The sequence below is a fragment of the Microtus pennsylvanicus genome, chromosome 1 (genome assembly GCF_037038515.1).
Source record: "Microtus pennsylvanicus isolate mMicPen1 chromosome 1, mMicPen1.hap1, whole genome shotgun sequence".
NCBI lineage: Eukaryota > Metazoa > Chordata > Mammalia > Rodentia > Cricetidae > Microtus > Microtus pennsylvanicus.
Window position 1 is genome coordinate 200,270,853 of NC_134579.1, and position 22,323 is coordinate 200,293,175.

Genomic DNA, 22,323 nt, shown 5'->3' on the forward strand with positions numbered 1-22,323 from the left:
GAGACACCATAATCATGGCAACTCTGGAAAGGAAACCGTTAAATTGAGGTGGCTCATTTTCAGAGGTTCAGTCCATTATCATCATGGTGGGGAGCTGTAGATGGAAGTTTCTGTCCCACCCAGTCCTGTAGTCATTCAGTCCCAAAGAAATACACAGAAGTTTATATTAATTATTAACTGTTTGGCCTATTAACTCAGGTATATTATTAACTAGCTCTTACAAATTAAATTAATCCATAGTTCTTGTCTATGTTTGGCCACATGCCTTTGCACCTTTTCTCAGTAAAGCATCTTCATCTTGCTTCTTTTACATCTGGCTGGTGACTCTATCTTTGCCTTTCCTCCTCCCAGAGTTCTCTTAGACTGGTTGTCCTGCCTATACTTCCCACCTGGCTCCTGGCCAATTAGTGTTTTATTAAACTAATATGAGTGGCAAATTTTTACACTGTGCCCTGAAGGGAGTACTAAGTTCTTTGATGAGGGGAGAGCCCTTATGACATAGTCACACCAAAGGCAACACTTCTTAATACCATCACCTTGGCGTGAGAATCCAACAGTTGAATGTGTTAGAGGACGGGCATTTAGACTACAGCAAGTCTTAATGCCACACATTTCTTTCACTTGCCTGTTTCTTGAGTTTCAAAGGAGGTTTATATCATAATGTCATGTCTGTATGGCTTTTCATTCCAGCTAATCACGGGAAGTACTACAGTCAAGGTACTAATTCTCTTTGAAAGCATTCATTAGGGAATAAACTGGTACAAGGCATAATGCCCTACGTCCACAGAGCATTTTATAGCTTGTTAAATCCCCTCACAGTCATTGACTCACTTAAAACCCTAGTGTAGAAATAATGAAAAAAAATATTGACTTTTCACTTTGTAGCTTGAGTAAAATGTTTTATGTCTTCAGAACTATCTTGGTAAGCATCTCTGTGTGTGGTTGAATATCAAAGTAATGCAAGTGTAAAATGCCGTAGTAGGAATTCAGAAAATGATGATCCCTTCTCTAAATTTCAAAGGTGCAATCTAAGTATGCCGTAGTGTTGAAGAATAGCTACAATGCTGCCTGAATTTAAAATTTCTATCAAATATTCCATGCCCACAGACCTTGCAATATAGTTAGAAAGACAAATATTTATCCTCATTTTCCCATTTATTATTTTAAAAATCACCTCCCCCTCAAAGTTTGTCACTTAAAATAGTAACCACTATTTGTTGTATATTTGAATTTCTGGGAAGTGGTCGGGATAGACAGTTCTGACTCAGAACCTCTTAGGAGGGTGTTTATTTTGGCTTGATTAATTGGAAGATCCACTATTGGGAGCTCACTCATATAGCTGCAAGTTGATGTTGGACAATGTGTATCTATTTTGGTCCCAAGAGAACAATGCTGAAACTGCAATGTATTTTATAGGTGACCTAGCCAAAGAGGCACAACGTGTCACTTCTGCTATTCTATTGGTCACTAGACACAGTCCTGATGCAGTATGGAAGTTTAGTTCACAAAAGGGTGGGATTGAAAGCCAACAAAACAATAGTGATATTAGGGATCCACATAAAGCTTACTGAGAGATGGTCTTCTGGTACCACGGGAGAGATCAGGGAGGCTGGGAGTGAGAGAGTAGACCAATATGATAAAACACCACTGAATTTAGGAACTGAAGGATCAAAAGTTTGTGACTGTGGGGACAGACCGTGACACAGAATGAGAACTTCCTAAGAAGCAGAGCAAAGAAAGGGAGCCTGGCTGGTATCTCTAAACATTGCAGGAGCAGGTTTGAGGTTAAAAAGAGGCCAAACTGAGAGCTGAAATCTCAAATGAGACAACATCAAAGCACAATAATATGAAATGCCTACTGTCAAACAGATGTGGTTAAGGAGTCATTCTGTTAGGAGGGTTAAAATGTTCCTGCAGCTATTTAAGTTTGAGACCTGGCAGTTGTAAATAGTATTGAGGAAAGGATGGGTATGTAAGATACTTTGGAAGAAGACTAAGCAAATATTAGTTGTAGATAGTGGCTGAACAGAGTCAATAATGGCCCATGTGACCTGGTCAATGAGGCTGCTAAAGGCTCATTTTGCTACTCTTAATATGTCTTTGTCATCAAAACCAGGGGGAAGACAAGAAGCTATGATTAGATAAGTTGAGTAGAATGGAGAACTGGGGAAAGGTGGATTTGTTGAAACTCTGTTTTAATTTGCTGCACCAATTCCTATCAGTGTCTCTCATGTCATTTCAGAAAAAGATCCCGAGACATTAAATGTAATTCTTTTTGCAAAAAGTACATATCACGCACTCTTTTAATAGAGATCTTGATTATTTCTCTCTAATAATGCCATGACTTAAACTTAATCAACAGCTAAAATGGTGATCTAGAAAGCAAGAAATATGAGGTAAGGGAAGCTTACTTAATTGGGGATATAGAACCCTTAATCTGTGACATGAACTAGTGAGATTCTTTCTCTATGAAAATGCATATGATGAAAGAACAAAAATTACTCTAGTAATCATCACTTTCGACACCAAGATCCAACTAAATTGCTGCTGAAACTTGACCAGTGTTTTTCTTTTCTTTCTTGGGCAGTGTTTTTTTTTACCAGCTAGTGACCCCGTCTTGTAAATGTAGAAAATTTCAAGCCTTTTAATGATGATAATAGATATTTCTCAATATGTTTCTTTTTCAAAAAAACTGCAGATCCCACAAGCTTTCCATGGTATTGCTTCCAGCATAATGATTTGATTGATTTAAAGATGAAACAATCATCATCAAGACATATTTGCTAAATATCTCATTACACAAAGAGCCGAGCCATAATTACTTGGAATAGTTCAGATGCACACATAGGCAAAACAGAATCAGTTTTACAATATCAGTGCAGGTGGTAAATGTGATTGAGACCAACAGGAAAAAAATTACATCTGAAAATGTAGAGCAATGGAATAAAACCATGCTCAAAATGTTTTAGAAGGTAGGCTACCACATTACCTAGACATTATAAAGTCATTTCATTACAAAAAGTTCAATCATAGGCAACATACAACAAAGCCCCTTGTACGACAATCAGCTACAAAAATCATTGACCCATGTATGTTAGAAATAATATACTAGAACACAAAGAGGGAAAAAAACCTACCCAAGGGTAAGCTGGTGTTTAAGTTTATCTCTGTATCTTGGCTTTTTCTCCAAGCGCAGCATATCACAACCTTAAAAAAATGCCCGATATAATATAACAGATTTTAGTCTCACCTCACAGATGCTGGCACACATCCATTAATTAGATTCTATGCAGAAAAAGAAACATAATGAAAACAAATACATCGTTGGTTGTCAGGCACATGTAACACAAATTCATAATGACACCATTATGAATATATGATAAGAAGTATTTGGGGTACATCAATACACAGGTCTGATACATTTTCGATATTATATAGAATAAACTCTAATCAAGTACAAGTACACATATGTGGGAAGAAAGAGTAGGTAAGTCTATAGAGTGTGTCAGTTGTGTCTCTACATTAATGTGGAATTGCTTGCTACCCGACCCCCAATATGTTTAGCATTGTCCTTAACACTTGATTATTGTTTGGACTTGTGGATTAAGTTACAGTCTTTTAAAGTATGAAAGTAATGTCTGGTATCTACTTGACCCTTCAGGGAACCCAGAACTGTACCCAGAACATCATCAGAACTCAGTATATATTTGATGAGAGATTCACCATGTTGACAAAGATTCACATGGCTCTCATTGCTCATCCACTCCAGGACTCCTATCATCAGGGAGAAATGTATAACTTCTGTCAGAACTGTCATGCTAAGCAAATGAGCAGCCTGTTGTGCTTGTCACACTAACAGGGTTCAGGAAATTTGTTTTCAAAATAGGGCTCAAATAATAGGCTTTGCCTGTAACTGTTGCCAAGGCAACAGAATAAGGAGGCAACATCTCAGCTAGCTGGTTACTATCTTGTATGTTTTTGTTTTATTTTGAATGTTTTCTTCATGTTCTACCATTTGCTTCCATCATGGAAGTCAAGAAGGATTCTATGTTGATTTAGATATGCTAAGGGGTATGCTATATTTTATATATATATATATTAGCTATGTTTATATCTATATCTATATTTATATCTTTATATTGTACTCATTAAATCTTATTCATTTTCTATTTTACTAAGGTTGGTGAGATCAAGAGTGTCTATGAAGAAGGAATTGCATAGGTATAACATAGTTCATTGGGGAAAATTAGCTCACAATTTGAAGGTTATTGCACTATATTGGTTGTAATAAAATGCTACTGCTAAGTATGGAGTAATTCTAGTCTCGAGTGAGACCTTGGGTGTCAAGGAGAAAGTTCTGTTAAAACTTAGCTACATGGCTGTATTTCACAGCATGATTCACAATTAAGAGCAAAGAGCAAGCCAAATTATTTTCAAAAGTGTTCATGGGGACCAGTAAGGGTTTATGACAACATTATATAATGAATACTTAAATTATACTATGCTGTTTGAGATTATCCAAATCTCATCAAGTGAAGTCTAACTCTTGAAGGTAATTACAGATAATTCCCTAAGCCTTATCCTTACAGGTTCCTAGTAGGAAATAAATTTGAGAGACCCCAAAGTCAGATGGTCCATTTTTTAGCATTTGCTAGAATCACTTTTGCAGATTCTCCAAGAGAACCATCCCCAGTAAGAGTGACCATGCTCACTTTCTGGAAATGTACCACAGTGCTATAGAACTCCATAGGATATTAAAGTTGGTAAAGTTAATACTACCTAGTTACCTATATTGAGACAAAAGTTAACTCTTTTCATTTCTGCTCACCAGCCATAGTTACAGCAACTTGAGGTCACACAACTAATATGTTTTCAGACAAAAACAGCTTCCTGGTAGATTGAATTATTTTCACATTTCTTTCCTCCTGATCTTAGAACCCTAAAATAGGAAAAGGGAAAAGGTTTACAGGATGCTGTGGCAATCTCCCTGGTTCCTACATCTTCCTTATTTCTTCTGGTGATGGCTTAGGTAGGGAATAAGGCTTCATAAGCAGAATGAGACAAAAAGAAATAATAAGTTGAGAAGATCTATGGCAGACAGTTAATGTGGACAGAGAGAAGAAAGGGACATTTTTAAAGGGAGGAAATTCAGTGGAGAGAATCCCACATCCCATAGCAGGAAGTGGGATGGAGGAGGAAAGTACTATCCATAAGAATTGGGCATCCGCCCTGTTACCTCCCCTAGACAATCTTGCTGGACAAGACCTGAACACTCCAGACCTTCTCTATCCATATCCAGAGAAACTCAACTCCTGACCTGAACTGTCCATATCCAGCTCTGACTTCACAGGCCACCCAGATGGGAGCCACTCCATAATCTTTTGCCTCTAAACTCCATCAACCCTGATTTCTTAAGTTCTTCCTTGACTTCCTTGATGACTATCTGTCTCTGCTGGGTGTAAGGACAACACATATGGATTTTCTAGTTTATCGGAAGTGCAGATATGGTGGCAAAGAGTTTCATAGCACGCATTTGATTCTCCAAAGATTATCTTCCAAACCAGTCTGGTACACAGTTCTTTCAGTCTCTTAAATATCTGCAGGTCTTATTTGTTCTCTTTGTTCATCATTATTTCCTGCAGAGGGGACTTAAATATTCAAAATTTACAAAATACTATGAATAGGTATCAGCATTTCTGCTTTGTCCTTCTTTATTAGACTTTAGCCAACACGAAGGCAGAGAGGATCCCATACTAAACTCTTAACATACACACATTACTGTGTACTCCCTTGCTTTTTTCAATCTTCCAATTCACAGAAGTCTGGATGTGTGATAGCTTGTATTGACTGTCAAATTGACATGTTTTAGAGTCACTAGAGAAACATCTTCCTATGCGTATCTGTGAAAGATACACAATTAAACCCAGTGAGGTTCAATTGAACTGGGAAGATCCATCTCCCTTATTAGTTTCTCTGCTTTTCCTATCTCTAAACACACACATGAACACACACACACACATTGTTATATACATACATACAAAATTAAAACAGGAAGGGAAATTTGAAACTCCACTGGTGAATTCAGACTGCCCTCCACTTCAGAGTTTTGCTCTCCGAAACCATCTCAGAAGTGATGGGTTCATCAGTTGAGCTCCCCAAAGAGGAGGCACTGTCCGTCAACTTGGGCCCTGGCCTCAAAGACTAAATAAAAAGGAGGAAGCAAGTCAAGTACCAGTATTCATCGCTCCGTGCTTCCCGAGAGAAGATACAATGCCTCAAGCTCCTGCCACCCTACCTTCCACACCATGATGAACCATGTTCCTTTTCAAAATAACCTTTCTTACATAGAGCTGCCTCTCGTCAAGGATTTCATCACAACGATGAGGAAAGTAACTGATACAAAGTCTGAGAGCTGAGTCGTGGACAGTGCTTTTCTCCTCCACTACACTCGATGCCTTCATTTCTCCCCGCTGGCCTTCCTCCCTTTGAGGAAAAGCTTTCTCACCCAGCTGCCACCTCAAGCTCTTTTCAACCTACGCTTCCTTTGCAACTCATTCTAGAAAGTTCCATGATGGATTTTTATAGGTGTAAAAAGTTATTTATGAAAAGAAATACATTTTACTTTTCCCTCACATTCCACCCCCATTTACACTGCCTTCTATTACACTGCAATTTGTTACCTCTTGCATCTGAATGGTGTACTCCTTCCATTTCTGTTTCCTTTGTCAACACTGAGAGGGACTCTGGCCATCTTGGCACTTCATAATCACCAAGTGCTTTCTGAATTCCTTAAAGAGGGTTCAGCACATTTCTAGGAGATAGAGAAAATTAGAGCATCTGAGAGATTTAAAATCTACATAGAAGACAGTGCGAGAGATAGACCTCTGTGTGGTCTGTCAATGTGGTGTTTCTCACCAGAGTCACAGAGTTGGTTTTCATAAAATTCTGAGAAATTCTGAAGTCCTCATGACCTGTGTTGTCCTCCCACCTTGTTCAGAGAAGTATCTGTTTAACTCAGTGTTGGGCATATAAAGTCGTCAGATATATGGCCTGAAACCTGAACTCACATAAACTTTCCCTGAATATGTATTTGAAATGTTTTAATATATATATATATATACACATTAAATTATTTTACTTCTAATGATATCTGAAGGTAATATTTAATTTCAAGATTGTTGGGTAAAGATTCTCTTGCAGGGTATGGGGATACCTGCATTTAATCCCAGTGCTTGGGAAGCAGAGGCAGGGGAATCTCTTTGAACCCAAGTCCAGTCTAACCTTCATAGGAAATTCTAGGTCAACCAGGGCTACAGAGTGAGACCTTGCCTAAAAAAGAAAAAACACAGAGGTTCTGGTTTATTTTCATTCTCTTCCAGAATATATGTATCAAGTGTTCAGAGCTGTGGATATTAATGATGATGACACCTCCCATTTGTGATTGACTTCACACCGTGCTGTGGTGCACATTATGTTGCATCTGAAACTGCACTTGCGATTCTTCTGACAACTATGTTTCTGACTTGAGCCTCTGACTCATAACAGCCTCTTTGACTCTACCAGCTGATAATCCAAGGAGAGCAACCCACCTGCCAGAGGTTCTGTTGCTCTGAGCATCCTAACTCCCTAGGCTTCTATATAATTTTGCTTTCATCCCATGACCTAGCTACAATGCTAATGATACAGTTTGTTATCTTTCTTTTCCTTCTTTCCTTCTTTCCTTCTTTCCTTCCTTCCTTCCTTCCTTCCTTCCTTCCTTCCTTCCTTCTTTCCTTCTTTCCTTCTTCTTTTGTTTCTTTCTTTCTTCTTTCCTTCCTTATTTCCTTCTTTCTTTCCTTCCTTCTTTCTTTATTTTTTCTATTTAAGAAGTGATGTCAAAGCCGGGCGGTGGTGGCGCACGCCTTTAATCCCAGCACTTGGGAGGCAGAGGCAGGTGGATCTCTGTGAGTTCGAGACCAGCCTGGTCTACAAGAGCTAGTTCCAGGACAGGCTCCAAAACCACAGAGAAACCCTGTCTCGAAAAACCAAAAAAAAAAAAGAAGTGATGTCAATTACTGCCTGAAAATCATGCTATAGTCCAGGTTAGCCTCAAACACACTCATAACCATCTCCTGCCTTTGATTCCAAAGTAGTGGGATTAAAGGCATAAGCCACTGCACCTGGTTTGGTTCCCACTCTTTCTACCTGGTCCTGCAGGATTGACAAGGTCGTTTGCTTCTGGAGTTAGGCTTTGTCAAGAAAAAGGCCAGACTGATTTTCCTGTGACTTTGGCTCCATGGATGAATGTTTTCCCTACCTACTAAAAACTTCTGAGCAGGAAATCATAGTTCTCCCCCTTCTGAATTAGTACAAGGTCATCAGGAGAATGGGATAAGAAAAGAAGGAATCTTCACCATCCAGTTTAAAGATCCTAAGTGGATCACTATCTTCATCCCTCATGAAACTTTTACGTTTAAATACAAAGTGCTTCAATGAATTATGCCCATGGCTCTGAAGGCAGGCAGCTTGTGGGTTTCTGTTTGTTGTTGCTTGTTTCTTTATTTATCTGAATGGCATTTGGTGTCTATACAAAAGGAAGTGAACTTTGGAACATCTGTGATCATCTTAAACACAAAACTGTGGAGAAATGTTGAGCAAGGCCCCATCCCACGGCTCGACGTTTTCTCAGTGTGCATACGTGTTCATGTGTGCATGTGATTGCCAATGTCAATTTTCTTCAACTACTCTCTACTTTATTTTCTGACATAAAATCTCTTACTAAACTCAGGGAAACATTAATTTTGCTAAACTGGCTGGCCAGTAAGTCACAGAGATCCTCCTTTCTCCATCTGCCCACCCCTAAGATTGCAGGGACATACTACTGTGCCAGGCTTCTTCCATGTGGATTCTGGGGATCAAATTCAGGGCCTTATGTTTGTGTGGCAAATATTTTGGGAATAAGTCATCTCCCCAGCCCAGAAAATTCTTTCTTATGTATATTTTAACTCTACTACTACTGATTTCTTTTCTGTAATATTGCATATATAATTTTCAGGGTTTTTTTTTTACAAATTCTTTCTATTAATCAGAAGTAGAATATGTTCAGCGACAAGAGTGTCACTAACCTGCAAGAATTAAAAACTGAACAGGCTCCAAAACTTCAGCGAAACCCTGTCTTGAAAAATCAAAAAAAAAATTAAAAAAATCAGTGGAAAGACACAGGAGAGATTCTAAAGAATAACATAAGGAGATGGCAGATCACTGCCGGCTGCCACAGTGGGAAAAGTCTGCAGAAGGTCCTCTTAGTCAGACGGGAGTATTTATATTCTGAATAAGTCATCCCATATTTCCTGAGAGAAAGCCTTCAGGTTGTTTGTACTTAGAAGTTTAAACTATTCCAAGATATACTTTTAAGTTATTACTATATAGATGTTTCATTACAAAACAAGCAAAACAAACTGGTAAAATTGGAATGTGATTTATTTGATGGGTTTATAACAAATATAAATTGATTTCTTTTTTATTACTACATTCCCAGAGTAAGTACATCTTGTAAAAATAGAGGAAAAGTGATTTTAAAAAAATCTATAAAAAAGAGTTGCTGGCTGGGGAGATGGCTCAGTGGATATGCGTTGTCATACAAGTGTGAGCACCCCAGCACCCATGTGAGTGTGAGCACCCCAGCAACCATGTGAGTGTGAGCACCCCAGCACCCATGTGAGTGTGAGCACCCCAGCACCCATGTGAGTGTGAGCACCCCAGCACCCATGTGAGTGTGAGCACCCCAGCACCCATGTGAGTGTGAGCACCCCAGCACCCATGTGAGTGTGAGTGTGAGCACCCCAGCACCCATGTGAGTGTGAGCACCCCAGCACCCATGTGAGTGTGAGCACCCCAGCACCCATGTGAGTGGCAGATGTGCATGGCAGCCCACCTCTATAGACACCAGAGACAGAGAGAGGGTCTCCTCTGAATATCCCGCTAAAGCCAGACTACACAGACTATGAATTCTGGGTTTAACTGAGAGACCCACCTCAATAAAAAAAGATAGAGAGCAATCCAGGAGGACCTCAGACATCATCCTCAGACTTTTAAAAGCAAGCAGCCCCCACACACACATAAAACATCTATATATACATAGGTACCATACACAACACACACAGGGACTTGCAAAACTACTAGTTCCTACAAAATGTTTAAAGGAACGGGATGCTCCATCTGTCCTGGAATTTAATCTCTTTTCCTCCAAAGGCTGAAAACACCCTCGGAGACCTGAGCAAACCCAAGGAAAGCCAAGGCAATGTCAAGCCACTACGGTGTTTCTGAGAACGCTCCCAAACCTTGTTAGAGTGGGCGTGCAGCTCAGAGTGTAGACGAGGTTTCCCAGAGGCATAAGTGGTGCCTCACTTGTTCCAATTTGGATTCCTCCTTAGCTGCCTCCTACTTAGCTTTTCAAGCTTGTGTTACTATTCTGGTTTTCAATAGTACCAAATCCTAAAGCAGTCTATAAAACTGTATCGCTCTGCTTCACAGAGGAAAAAAAAAAATCCCACATTTTTTTTTTTCTTTTTTGCATCTCCTGCTGGGAACTGTGGCTGTAAATATTGGCAGGCTCAAAAATGCTGTGACCCTTTAGCATCCAGGCATGTTGGTCTGTTGCTTTGCCTCCATTTTATAGCTTTTTTTAAAAAATGGACTATGGAAGTAGTGAGACTCGGGGGCTAAAATTCTCTTCAAAAAGTGCATTTCTCATGACATAGCATATATTAATATATGCAGGTAAAAAAAATCCCTTCCAGAAAGGAGCCGTAAGATGGATTTTTCTAGTCCGCTCTCCAATATAATTTGACTCCAAGTACAATGTAAGGCAATGGCTTATTAATGTTCATCACTCAGTGTTACATTCCTGTTTTTCACCTAGGGAGGTGGCTTTTACTGTCAGAGTTACACATCATACCTCTGCTCCATCTCACAGATGTCGTGCCAAACGCCTGTGTTCAGACTCTGCTGGGACACACGTGGTTACTTCTCCACACACCAGGAGAGGGGCTGCCTGACATGCTCATCCTGGCTCATGGGTCTCCCCAATCCTGAGCAAGCCTAGCACAGGCTGAGGCGGCACCACGACCAAATAGGTGGGCTTTCCTGTTCCTGGACCCCAGAACCAAATGGAAAGTCTGTTCTCCTACATCAGGCCGTGGCCTCCACCCTGTGATCAGGTCTAGTCTTATTTTGTCTCCACCTTTGGAATTTCAGGTTCTTGTCTTTTCTTTCAGTTTCATGGAAAGAAGAGCCGGGTTCAGGCAAAAATGAAAATGTTGTTTATCTTACTGGCAGACATTTATGTGCCTATGCCCTCCCAGTGATTCTCAACAGCCTTAAATAGGCCTTGTTCTCACAGTCTCTGGATGTTGCTCTCTGAAGTCTCCTCAAAAACTCATTATAACGGGGAAAAGAAAAAACAGTCATGAGTTCCCTACAAATCCCTCCTCTCAAGTAATAAGTGTTTGAGATTTGTTTGCTCTTATAGAATTCCTTTGTGCAAATCTTCTGTCCAGGGACACCTCCCCTGAGTGGTGGTGATGTGTTTGGGGAGGTAGCGGGGGAAGGAAACCTATTGTGAAAGGGAAGGCTTTGAAGAGTCTACTATACGGAGACTGGCAGTTTGAATTCTAATTGGTCTTAATAAGAAGAACTTGGAGTCAGATATAGGGGTATATGCTGAAAGATCAGAGAAGCAGAGCAGCCAGCCACTGGAGTTCTTACCTCAACTGAATCCTCAAACCAAAGGGACGATCTTGTCCCTAGGAATCCTCAGACTGAATTCTGTTTCTTTGAAACCTCAGACAGATCCTGAGCTCCTTGTCTCCTCCTACCTCATATTCACCTCTCAACCCAGCCATATTACTTCCTGTCTCCACCTCCCTAGTGCTGGGATTAAAGGTGTGAGCCACTGCTGCTTGGCTCTAGATTCATCTGTTATAACCCAGGGTAGCTTTAAACTCACAGAGATCCATCAGCCTCTCTCCTGCGTGCTGGGATTGAAGGTGTGTGCCACCACTACCTGGCCTCTGTGGCTAACTAGTATAGATAACCTCTTATCTTCAGGCAAGTTTTGTTTGTTACAATACAAGCAAAATATTACCACAGAGGCTTTCTCAGGAAGGGGTTTGAGTGGATGGCGATTGTTCCAAAACCAGTTCTGCATTCCTGGATCAGCAATATTTAATTATTCCATGGGAACGTGGTTTCTCCTTCTGGGATGTTTTCTAACGAGACTCCTGATGAATACGTTCAATTCCCGGCCTGCCAGAGTGTGCGCATGACACCAACATGGCTGTACACCTTGAACAGAGGGCATGATATTGAGGACATGACATTGCCGCTGACTCATCCTAACTAAGGAAAGATGTCTCTTGGTTCCTGGGGATGGGGAGCAGGGCATCCGGTCAGAGCCTGCTTCCCCAGTTTCATGAATTATTCAGTGCAATTTTAAAAGTGTCTTTTTAAATTAAATTACCCCCAAATCAGTTGATATTGTTAGCCAACAAAGACACTGAAATGTTTTAGGATATGAATGTGGGAACGTGATACAGTATTGGATGAGTGGTCAAAGAGCCTCATCCCAGCTGTTCTTCTGAGACAGACTGAAAGAATAGCTTTCCAGCCACGTCTTTCTGCTAACCACGTATTTCTGCCAGGACTCTGGATTGGAGGAGTCTCTTCATTCAGCACATCTGCCTCTCCTGGGTCTCTTCTTAACCCACACTCTCCTTATCACTCTATGGCTGGCCACAACACTGAAACTTTAGATTCCATTGAACCGTTGTGTCTGACAGAAATGTGCTCTGTCCTTCACAGGTGTTGGTGGGAAAGATATTCTCTAGGATGAGTTCATCTCAAAGGTCCTCTAAGTTGTCTGTCTTGGAACTGAACGGATACAGGTTTGTAAACGTATAACTGCTTAAGACAGGTTATAAAATCAATTCAAAGCCAGGAAGACAGGAACCCAGGAATAGAAGCAAAAATCAAATCTCAAAAAAAAAATTGGAGGCATGAATAAAAAAGTTTGTGAGAGTTACTTTAAGTGTGAACATAAATTGTAGCAAATAGGTAGCTGGGATTCAGGAGATTCACTGCACTTTTGAGCTCTAGCACAGGGCTTCACTGAAAATGAAAGGGGAAAAAAAGACACCTTGAGATGTATTTGCCGTATCTTGTGTTTAGAAATTTTACTGAACTAAACATTAAGGTTATTATTGTGGTATTAGCTAGGGTTCTCTAGAGTACCAGAACTTCAAGAACAAATTATATGTATATATACTGAAAGTGGGTTTATTAGAATGACTGCGGTCCAGCTAATCCAAAAATAGCTGCCTATGAACGGAAGGTTCAAGAATCCAGTAGTTGTTCAGCCCATCAGAATGGATGTCTCAGCTGGTCTTCAGTATGCCAAAGAAGTAGGCTCTTGTTAGCAAAGCAAGAGTAAGAGCAAGAAAAGAGAAGCTTCCTTCTTCCCTGTCCTTACGTAGGTTTCCATCAGAAGATATGACCTATATTAAAGATGTGTTTTCCCACCTCAAAGATCTAGATGAGAAGTGGTTCTTCCCACTTAAAATGATTTAATTAAGCAAAAATTCCACAAAGGTGGGCCCAGCCATTTTGTGGTTTTAATTAAGTCTGGATGTATTCAAGCTGACAATCAAAATAGCCATCACAAAAGCAAGATTAACTACCTAATAAAGGGGCTAGGGAAATGTCTCAGTTAATAAAGTATTTGCCATGCAAGCATGAGAACCTGAGTTCTATCTCTAGATCCCATTTAAAAAGCACATGCGGTATCATGTGTAGCCAGCCTCAAACTTGCCCTGTAAACCAGGCTGGAGCTCACAGAGATCTATCTGCTTCTTCCTCCCAAGTTCTGGGACTAATGGCTTGTGCCACCACACCCAGAAGTGCCATACACGTAATAGCCGTTCTATGGAGTTAGAGACAGGTGAATCCTTAGGGTACTCTTCAGGTCAGTGAGAGACCCTGTCTCAAAACACCAAGGTAAACTATCCCTGCAGAACAATACTCACTGTTATTATCCTCTGAACTTCATGGCATATGTACATATGCACATGCACACACACACACACACACACACACATACACACACACACATACACACACACACACATACACACACACACACACATGACCACATGCAGTTGTACACAGATACCCATGCACACAGAAAATAAGTTTCTAATTAGAAATATTTCAGAGGACTTTCACAGAAAACCAATACCCCAAAGAACTTGGTATCTGATGTTCTTGAATTATTTATTTTACATTAATGAAATATATTACAAATGTGATACAAAAAAGAAAAATAGATCAAATAAATCAAATATCCACTAATGAGCTAAAATGAAACATGAGCTAAACATTAAATCATTATGATTTTCAAAAATTAAAATTTAAAAAGTACCATGCTAATAGCCATAATTCCTGCTTGCTGTTACTGGCTTTGTTAACTGGGAAAATGTCAGGAATATTGACATCAAAACCACAAAGTCACAGCCTTAAGTGACCAGTCAGCTTTGACACAACCCAATTAAATCTTTGTAATAACATTTTTATATGAAATCAAAATTTGGCTTTTTCTGTTTTTTTCTTTTTTTATATTTTACACACCCAAGCACATGCACACACTACGAACATAAGGGTTCTCAGGCTGACAATATTTAATACAGATCTATTTGGACACTTAAAAGAGCATGCTGTTTGATTAGATTTTTTTCATACCCTAAAATTGCTTCAGTTCATGTGGGATAAACCCATATGTTTATGATGGTCTGCAATTTCTGCAAATTGTTCACCATATGGTGTTATGAGAACATTTAAAACTGTGTTGGACCCTGGCTGTATTAAAAATATCAGCGGTTCATGCATGCTTTTGAAGATGGGTCTAACTTTATTTTTTTGTATACCTTTTATAAGTTTCTTTTTCATATAACAGATGGGATACATTTGCACAAAGAAGGGAAATAATTACATTTTGAAAGTCAATCATCAATTTAAGTAGCTCCTCGTCCTGAATATGAACATCCACTCAGGAAACTTCTAACAATTTTAGCAATAATTACATTGGCATAATATGATGGCTATATAATTGATAATAACAATTGTACTCTTGTGGAGTCTGATTTACCTAAGCAATTTGCTTTGAGAAGTGATGCTTTGGTTATCTTCTAGCTGACTTCACAGTGGTCCCAACAATATTTCTCCAAGAAGCATGAGATATAGGATATACCAGCTCATAAATGAACTGGAGCACCAAGAAATAAGAGTGATCCTCATAAAATCATTTTATTGCATAGACTGAACCCATGGCATACACAGTTTTTAAGTCATGCATTTGGCTTACCATTGAGTAACACATTGTGCCCACTCGTTCCATGTTATCCTGAAATGTTTGGGAAGTAAAGGAAATGATTTCTCACCATAATGTTGACCAACTCCTGCATGCATCAGGAAAAGCCATTGAAAGAAAAAAATTTGTGGGAAAGAACACGGAGATGCTTATAAAAACTCAAGATTAAAGCCAGATGTGGTGGATCAGGCCCTTAAACCCAGTGCTAGGAAGGCAGATCTCTGTTGTAATTTTAAGACCAGCCTAGTCTCTCTCTCTGTCTCTGTCTCTGTCTGTCTGTCTGTCTGTCTCTCTCTCTCTCTCTCTCTCTCTCTCTCTCTCTCTCTCTATATATATATATATATATATATATATATATATATATATATATATATATATACATAGTGTGTGTGTGTGTAGGTATGTGTATATATAATGCTGAATACATAGTGAGACCCTCAAAAACTTCAAGATAAACTGTTAGAGTAATTAGTGTCTTTAAAAATTTAGTAAGACTTTGTTTTTAAGCAAAAGAAAAGAAAAAGGGCAGAAGTAGCTTCAAATATGCCACTGGTAATGAATGTAAACAAATTTGATTACAAAGGAAGAGAATATCAGATTTAGATTAAAAATAAAAGTTATACACCATTGTAGGTGGCATATCTGAAGCAAACAGACATTTTACATGGATCTAATTTACATGGGAAATAGTAAAAGACAAGATATCCTGAGTTTTGAGAGCATGGGGACCACATGAGAGGGTAGAAGAGGAAGGGAGGTGAGCAGAGAAAAATGTATAACTCAATAAAATCAATAAAAAAAGAAAAGAAAAGAACATCATTAACACACCAAAACAAGCTCAAGGAAAATATATAAAAAGAAACAAGGGGCGGGGTTTGGAGGCTTCTCGCAGTATCTTACTTCCTATTCTTCCTTTTTCTTTCTGTGTGCAGTTGAGATATGATCTCTCAGCTTCCGGTTCCTGTTGCCATGCATTCCTTGCCGTCAATGAACATCTAGTCCTCTGAACCATATGTCAAAATAAACTCTTCCTTAAGCTGCTTTTTGTCATATTTCATCACAGCAACAGAAATTAAGTAGCATACATGTTATGCGAGATAGCTTTTAGTTCAACTTTTCTGTAGAATTAAGACTTTGTTGCCATTTAATTGCGTTTTTTCTTTTTCTAATATCTGATTAATGTTTTCTTTTTATGATCCCATTTGTACATTGCATTTTTGCTGTTGCTGCTGTCCAATATCTTTTTCATTTCAAAAGTTACGCATCTCATGTTTACACTTTTTAAGTGTGTAAAATTAACTATTATATGGGTTAATATTATCTGCAAGCTTTCCCCTCTCATTATGCTCCATAATCCCTTTAGATCTTCAAGATGTGTCTTAGAGACTCTCATCTATCTACATCTACCTGCACATACACGGCCACTTACCTTTCATTTTGTTTTGTTTTCTATCAGGCTCCCTGTACTATTTATTTTTCCATACCTCCCTTCTTATTATATAGCTAAGCCTTCCCTTCCCTTTACTCCCTAGGCTTCACATGAGTCTCTATTATAGTGAATAGAATCAAGCATCCAAATGGAGCTCTCACATAGCAAACATTAGATATTCTTGATAGCAGCATTATCATAATAATTGTTAGAACAGAATGCAATTACCCTGTCGTGACTTAGATTATTTTCCTCATTTAAAAATGCAGCTTATAATATATGTATATTCTTATACAAAGATCTTATTATACTTATTTAGGCTTTTTTTTGAAGGAAGGTGGTATTTATTTATTTATTTAGGCTGTCGTAGATGCTGTTATATATATTTTGTAATATAGTAAGTAAGAGGAAGTACTCAAGAGGACCTTAGCATTCCAAGGCAAACTTCTGCATTATCTTGTTGACAGTGTGGCAGGGGCTCAAGGGTGATTTGGTTGGCTGCACAAGTGGGTAATGCATTCTCTTAGCTTCATCAGAATTTACCATTAAACGAGGGAGCTACCCAGCTGCTCACACTGAATAGCCGCCCTTAGGGAAGAAGTCCTCTTAGGGAGAGTTGTCTTTCCTTCATACCACATTATTAAAGTCTCTTTAGTATGAGAAACTTCTGAAACAAAGGAACAAGCCAGAGTGCTCCATGATAAATGATTCAGCCGGTGAGGTAGGGAATTGCCTGATTATTAAAAGATACTCACATATTATTTTTTGCACAACTATTAATTTACTCTGAATTGATGGCCCCATTTATTAAGAAGGAGAAATAGATTCTCTTAGCCCTGAGCCATCTTCTGACAATATTAGCTTTATTTGTATTTCTAATGAACTGAGTCCATATATTTTAGAATATTCTCCACCTTAATAATCCAATTAGCTAACAAATACCACAATATATTTTATTTTTGTTCTTAAATACAAATTTACCATACATCTAAATATTTCATTTTATCTTTCTATGAATCTGTTTATTTTCCTGTCTAAACTCTGAACATTGAATAGATTAGCACACATAGTAGATGCTTAATATATTCTTCTCTAAATATAACTATCATTATAGTATTAAAAATAATTTATATTTATCCTTTGAATAATATAACATATTGAAATGATGAGTAGGCTTTAATTTTATAAGATATACCATAGTCAGATCAATTATCCTAGGTTCTATAATATTTTCATTTAACACTCAATAGAATTTAGAATTTCCATTCTTCCTAATTGTCTTGAATATGGCAAAATATGTGTTCAAAGTAGTTGTATAATATTGTTCAGAGGGCCACTCTATATCTGTTAAACAAGACTTTAATGAGGGATGACATGGGCACATTTAAATTAAATGTGTGTCACAGAGAGATGACTGCTGTCTGTATAATATGAATCAGCAGATTTGCTGCTTTATCGGGATCCCACACCTGGCATTACCTGGTAGTCATAAAACAGAGACTGTTTAGCCCAGTGACCTAGGAGAGAACCAAACATGACTGACCAAAAAAAAAAGTCAATGAAATAATTCCCAATGATATTCTGCTATATTCATAGTTGAGTGCCTAGCCCAAATGTCATCAGAGAGGTGCTATCCAACAACTGTTGGGAGCAGATGCAGGGAGCTACAGAGAAACACTAGGCAGAGTCAGGGGACTCCCACAGAAGAGAGGGAGGAAGGGTTGTAGGGGCCAGAGAGGTCAAGGACACCAGGAGAACACAGCCCACAGAATCAACTAAGCCAGGCTCATAGGGACTCACAGAGACTGAAGTGCTAACCATGGACCCTGTTTGGGTCTGAGCTAGGTCCTCTGCATACATGTTATTGTTGTGTAGCTTGATGTTCTTGTGGGACTCCCAACAGTGGGAGGGGCCTGTCTCTGACTCTCTGGCCTACTCCTGGAACCCTTTTCTTCCTACGGGGTTGCCTTGTCCTGCTTTGATATGAAGGTACATGCCTCGACTTATTGTAACTTGTTATTTCATGTTTGCTTGAGGGAAACAGAAGAGTGGATCTGGGGGAGAAGAGATATGGGAGGGGGCTCTTAGAGAAGTGGAGAGAGGAAACCTGTGACCAGGATGTAATGTATGAGAGAAGAATTTTAAAAAGGGAAAACACATGTGGGTGTGTATTGTTCTAATAACTCAGTGAAAAGGCAGACAGTCCCACAAACTCTTCCACATGTTGAATAGATCCTTCTACAGACACAGCAAAGATGTAGGTGGAAAGGAAAGGGATGAATGTTCTTTAAGTGCTCTTCAGTCTGTGTAAACTTCACGGTGAGTGCGGGTGTCTGCATCCTACTCCTGGCAAAACTTGTAGCTACGGAAACAACCCTGACAACACAAGGTAAAATCCCGGCAGCCGAGCACAACAGAGGAGAGAGGAATCAGATTCCTTGTTCCTTGATGCCATCTGTCTAGAATCTGAGATTAGATCTCATTTTAAAAAGTCAATTTGTTCCTCTTCAATTGGAGATGAATATGAAAAGCGAATTACCCAAATTAGTTTCAAATGAACTGATGCCGAAGAACTAAATCTAAGTGCAGAAGAATGCAGAAAATATATGTATATAAGTTTATGCTTTGAACAAAAAGTTTTGACAAAAATATAAAATTATAACATAGCATAGTGGGGGTTGTCAGCAGTTGTAAAATCTGATTTTTTATAGATGTGTCTCCAAGCTCCTTTATTTCACATGAGAACTCCTAGAAGAAAATCAAGCTTCTAGCTTTCTGTAGGGCAAAGGGGATGCCTAACTTTCGTTTCCCCACATGTACTGCCCTTTCATTATTTATGTCTAAGAGAAGAAAGATATTAAATCACCCCTGAAATATTAAAATATTAGTTACAGAAAGTGCTGACATTTAAACTTGCATGTAAGTACTCCTTGATATTTAAAGAACAGGACAAGGGTCACAAAGACTATCATAGAGAGATAACAGAATACATGAAAGATCCAGTAACAACATGGCACAGGTGAGATTGATAAGAACTTTGTCAACACAACTAAAGAAAATATCTGGAGTGAAGAATCCACATCCTGCAAAACCAGGGCATGACAACAGAGAGTAGAGGTTGTGAGGGGCGGCTGCTTGTTTGTCCCAGCCACCCGAAACCCAAATAATTACACAGAAACTATATTAATTAAATCACTGCTTGGCCTGTTAGCTCTAACTTCTTATTGGCTAAATTTTACATTAATTTAACCCATTTCTGTTAATCTGTATATTGCCACATAGCAGTGCCTTACGGGGTAAAATACCCAGCATCTGTCTCCGGAGGATCCATGGCGTCTCTCTGACTCTTTCCTTCTCCCAGCATTCAGTTCTGTCTTCCCCACCTACCTAAGTTCCGCCCTATCAGCAGGCAAGGCAGTTTCTTAATTCATTAACCAAGAAAAGCAGCACACAGAGGGGACCCCCATATCAAGTAGAAGAGCAGGCATGAGTGACTGCTTGAGAACCACTGTGACACCCTCAGACCACTGCCTGAGGAGCTGCCATGCCAACCTGCTGAACACATGCTTCCCAGAAGCCTGATGGAGAAAACATAGAAGCAGCTGAAGAAAATGGCTCTCTAGAAAGAAAATATTGCCAAAGAATTTGAGGATTCCCATGAAAGCACTCTTATTTAAAAAGAAAATGCTCTCAAAAATGATACACACACACACACATATATACACACTCACACACACACATAAACACATATATTTATACACTTATACACAATATGCTTCACATATGCACATACCTTAAATGTATACACATATAGTATACATGTACACACACTCACACACATGTGCACATATACACAAATATATACACAGATATGCAACATACTATATATACATAAAACATACATATATACACACACTCACAGACACACGCATTAGTTTTGTTATCTTCATTGTTTATCAGTTTTCTAAAATAATCCTAAATATTTTCCTTTGTCAAGTGTGTCCACTAAAATTTCTCTTCTATCCGGTTGGGAGTCAGGAAAATATTAGACTAAATTTCCATAAATGACAGAAGCAACATTCTTATTCTGTGAAGGAATTCTGACTGTGTGTGTTTGTGTGTGTACATACTGTTTACACACCTCTTACTACTGTCATAGACATAATGGAAAGCCTATGGCATTCTCACAACACACATAACCCTCAACAAGCCTGAGTCCTTTAGACTCTAAAATTTAGAGTATCAAAATAAGGCAAAAGCTTTTAAAAGTCCATTGACATCAGACTCACCATTCTTTCCTTCTACTTAACCCCTAACTGATATCTAATGTCCCAGGTAGCAATGACAAGACATTTGTTAATATTTGTTTTTGTTTTTTATTTTTTTTTTCACTTTTGAAAATGACCAAAAAGTAACAAGTTCAACACTTGACTTGTTCCAGCCAGGAAAAACCAAGATGTTTAAGCTGATTTTCCAGAGTGACACAAAAGAACTCAACACAATTAATTCCAATTTTCTGTGAATAAGGTCTGCTCTACTACATTTAGAATGCATAATCCAGGCTATTATTTGCAGTAGGCTAATCTTGAAGTGTTGGGTGAAGAATTAAGATAAGCTAAAATGTCACAGAGCTCATGTGCCTACTAAGACACAACCAATGTTCCTGAATAGATTCCTCTCCGGCCTTTACGTCATAAGTTAGGTTCCAGAACTCGTAAAAATTTGATTCAGTTAGTTTGAGCCAATTTCCACTTTCTTTTAGGAAAGAATGAACATTAAAATTCCTTAGTCTAGTATTGTCCCTGACAGAATTCCAATCAAAGATCTTCAAAATCTGTGTCTGATAGTCTCATGCAGTAATTTTACAAAGGCTTAACAAGATTCAGAAAGACAAGGACCGCACATTTGCTCTCGTATGAAGAATACAAATCTCTCTCTCTCTCTCTCTTTCTCTCTCTCTCTCTCTCTCTCTCTCTCTCTCTCTCTCTCTCTCGTGGAGAGGTATGTATGTAGCTCATGAAATTGAGAAGGGTACAGTTAGAGAGATGGAATAATTCTTAAGGGAGTGGGAAGGGTGGAAAAGAGAGTAATAGAACACATAAAAAATGGAGCAGTATAGTATATGGGACAGGGAGCCAAGGAAGAGGAAGATGGAGAGGGGGGGTTAAGAGGACAGTGGGGCTCAATAATTAAGAGCATTTGGTGACACTTGCAAAGAAACCAGGTTTAGCTTCCAGTACACGTAAGCAGCTCACAAACATTTGTAACTCCAGTTCTAGGGACTATGATTGCCTTTCTGGTCTCTGACAGCACCAGGCATGTAGTATACATATGTAGGCAAATAAAATAGACATGAGTTTTAAAATACAGTATTAAAATCCACTTCTTTGTACACTAAATTAAACAATTGCAAACAGTTTTTTTTTTAAATGTCTTTCACAAGGCCCTTAGATGAAGAACTACCGGCCACCAATGGCTGTCGAGGGAGGAAGAA